The sequence below is a fragment of the Nanorana parkeri genome, unplaced genomic scaffold (genome assembly GCF_000935625.1).
Source record: "Nanorana parkeri isolate BGI_ZX_2015 unplaced genomic scaffold, ASM93562v1 scaffold5, whole genome shotgun sequence".
In the NCBI taxonomy this organism is placed as follows: Eukaryota; Metazoa; Chordata; class Amphibia; order Anura; family Dicroglossidae; genus Nanorana; species Nanorana parkeri.
This window is the reverse complement of record NW_017306273.1, coordinates 2,518,138-2,521,961: the sequence shown is the minus strand read 5'-3', so window position 1 is coordinate 2,521,961 and position 3,824 is coordinate 2,518,138. Positions and strand designations below refer to the sequence as shown.

Here is a 3,824-nt window from a genome sequence, read left to right as displayed (position 1 = left end):
TCCGTCTCTCTCTCTCCGTCTCCCTCTCTCCGTCTCTCTCTCTCTCTCCGTCTCTCTCTCTCTCTGTCTCTCTCTCTCCGTCTCTTTCTCTCTCCCTCCATCTCTCTCTCCGTCTCTTTCTCTCTCCCTCCATCTCTCTCTCCGTCTCTCTCTCTCTCTATGTCTCTCTCTCTGTCTCTCCGTCGCTCTCTCCATCTATCTATTACAGCACCGTCCTTCTGACGTGAAAAGCAGATGAAGGCATTGACAAGGGGAGGACTGTGATTTCTATGGGGGGGCATACATTCCTAACAGAAGAAGAACTCGCCGTGGTCACAAATGGTCGATTTGACTCCATTATCTATTAGAAAATCAAATCAACATTCCATAAAAGACCGTCATCACATGACATTCTGACCATCTGCACCAAGCATAAGTCTTACTTTTTGGTTTATTCTACAACACCACTGCCTGCGAGTCTTAGGAGACTTAGAGTGAGATTTTGTGATGTCATCCCTGTTCTCCTTGCTGTTTGTTCTGACATAGGGAAGCTAAGCCCTTCCTCTACCAAGATGGCCGCCTCCATATAGAGACACAGCGCAGAACACGGCATGGTAAGTCGGTAATGGGGAAAAGATCACCAGCAGGGAGCCTGCAGGCAATACTGGTGACGAGTCCTTCGTCCTCTGGCTGCTGTTTTTGGGAACAGCATCCAGAGTTCAGTCTCCCCTTAGTCTTTTACAGCCGGCGTAACGCCCTAACACAGAGCCGCTGCATACATGTGTCAGCCGGATCCACTTTTCCCTGCTGATAGCGTGCTCACCAGCATTCTCCCACCACAGTCACGGACAGCTCCTGGTTACCGTTAGGACAGGTACCCGATCATGTGACCGCTGCGGTTGCCTGTCATTCAGAAGCTGATAGGAGTCGGCGGCATAGGGTTAAACACAACGTCAATATGTTCATCCATATGAAAGAGCAACATTTAAAACCAGAAAAGCACCGCTTGATCTGCGGTGCGATGAGCGCGCCAATTGGGACACGTTCAGAGAAACATCAGCTCGGCGGTGAAAACCGTCTCCGGAAATGATTTTAAAATGCTGCCAGTTGTGTCATTGTGTGAAATGGAGCCATCTGGCTTTGCTGGGTGGTCCAGGCAAGCGATTAATGAACACATTGTCGCCGGCATTGTATCGGAAAGGTGAAATCGCTCTCATGTTACCACGGCCGGCGCTTTGATGTCTTCCGGAGGAGTAATTAATAGGCCCCTAAAAATAAACGGCCCTTGGGGTATTGATGACCTTTTAATAGTAAATCATGTGGATGAGACGAAGCATGAAGGAGCGCACTCAGACACAAGCCAACAGTCTGCCCATCGGCGGCTGGCGGGAGCTGGCAGCTTGGCACTGGATGCTGCTGGGTGAATAGGGGCGGCTGGGAGCTGTCGAGGGGACCGGAGATCACAGCGTGGCACGGTGTGTGACTTGTACTGGAAACCAGGCCACTCATACTGGTGTTTTCTGAGGCTACGAATGATCTGAACAATGTAACATTATCACTGCTTTCTGGAAGCAATGCATGATGGGATATGTAGTTATTAGTATAGCAGTAAGTCAGACAGAGCCTGCCTCATTTCCTGGCTGGAGGATGTTCAGCACTATCTAGCTCTTCCCTCCCCAGTCTGACTGTCCCCGTCCAGCTCTTTTCATTCATTGGTTCCAGTTCTTTTCATCATGGAGGCTCAGCATCACATGTGGACATTACCTAGGACGGTCATGCATATCCAGCCTGCATAGGAACACTCCACTCCTCCAGACTGACAGATGCACCCATCAAGGCATTTTGATATTTGCATAGCTCCTCCCAAGATCCAGCCCACTTCTTATATTAGGGCTGACTCTCCCTGGTCTGGCCCCACCCCTTTCATTAATTTGTTCCAGTTCTTATTATCATGGAAGCTCAGCATCACATGTGGACATTACCTAGGATGGTCATGCCTATCCAGCCTGCATAGGAACGCCCAATCCTCCAGATTGACACAAGCCACCATCAACGTTTTTTGATATTTGCATAACTCCTCCCAAGATCCAGCCCACTTCTACCATTAGGGATGACTCTCTCCAGTCTGACTCTCCCTGGCCCCACCCCTTTCATTAATTGGATCCAGTTCTTTGCAACATGGTAGCTCAACATCACATGTGGACATTACCTCGGACGGTCATGCATTTTGATATTTGCATAGCTCCTCCCGTGATCAAGCCCACTTCTTCCATTGGGCCTGAGGGCTCTTGAGAGCAGAACTGAGGCATGGTGCCGTGATGTTATCAGGTACAGTATGAACAGCACCCTGCTGGCCCCTCCCACCAGCCGTGATCTGCTTGCACTGCGTAGAGAAAAGCAGAGACGGAGCAGATCGTCCTGCACAGCATAGCAGCACAGGGACCCAGTGATGACATCACTAGGTCTAAAATAATGTAATAAAATGGAAAGCCCCCCCCCAAAAAAAAATCTGTCAGTAGCATATTAATGGGGAGGAACCAGAGAAAGCCAAATGGAAGCAGATTAAACTTCAGTTTTAATAACGATCCCGGTCGGCGTGGAAAACAGTAAACCAGGCGGCCATTGTTCGCGGTGCCACAACGGCATAAATCATTAAAGATATTTAATGAGCGTCGGTGCTGTATTTTACAAGACAAGCGGACTATTTAATAAGGATGATTCCAGCTGATCAATCCACTTGCAATTCTTTTTTTTTTTATGTGTTAATAATAAATGGGAATCTTTTGCATCAGTCATTAAATGCTACATAAGTTATGGCAACAGAGATTAAACTACCAGTTGGTATATATATATTTATTTTTTCTTCCACTGTCATGGAAAGATTTAAGCTCGGGGATGTAATATATGCAGCCTCTCCACTTTCCACCATGACTATACCAGAGGGAGCGGAGTAAATGAAATGTTCCTTCTCCGTACCCAGCGCATCAAAATTTAAACTAGATTAACTGTTTGCTTCCTGGAGGTGGAAGGGGGTGGATGGGGAGACGGTTTGAATTAATAGAGCACCGGCGGTCCAAAGCTGGACCCCCACCCCCCCTCCTTCCCATCCCCGCAGACCCGATTCTAAAAACACTATCTAAACCAGGGTTCAGCAAAATGCGGCCCTCCAGCTGTGGTGCAACTACAAGTCCCATGAGGCATTGCAACGCTCTGGCAGCCACAGGCATTAGTCCCAGAGGCAGATGCAAGATGGGATTTGTAGGTTCACCACAGCTGGAGGGCTGGCGTTTGGCTACTTCCGTATTAAGGCTCTGACAGCTGCAGACATGACTCCCAGAGGCAGATGCATGATGGGATATGTAGTTTAACCACAGCTGGAGGGCCGGAGTTTGCCCACCCCTGGTCTAGAAAGATGGGGATGGTGGCAAAAGATGGAGTGGTGAGTCCACATTGGTTTTAATTGGGTGTAACATTTTCGGACAAATGCGAGAAAATGAACCTGAAATATGATTGGTCCAAGAATTGGAACCCAGAACTGATCCCAGATGTGTGCAGAAATCCAGTGTGACACTTGGAGCTTCCTGCAATAAAGAATGGTCACTGGTGCTCTCTCTGCTTGTGCAGGGTGACTGGTCTTGTCTCAGCCCCCTCCTGTAATAAAGACAGGTCTCTGCTGTTATATCTACTTGTGCAGGGGGACCGATCTTGTCTCCGGCCCCTCCTGTAATAAAGACCGCTCACTACTGGTCTCTCTCCTTGCAGTAAAGTATTACTAGTTTCAGAGAGGCAATGAAAGAGGGAATGGTCACATGATTTCTGCCTATGCAAAGGATCATGGGAGATTG

General features: G+C 48.4%; 1 protein-coding gene across 2 annotated transcripts in view; it reads right to left on the bottom strand.

Annotated features, from left to right (window-relative positions):
• Nucleotides 1-3,824, bottom strand: part of CAMTA1 (calmodulin binding transcription activator 1) — a 1,254,390-nt gene that overhangs the window by 736,191 nt on the left and 514,375 nt on the right. The window lies entirely within an intron of this gene.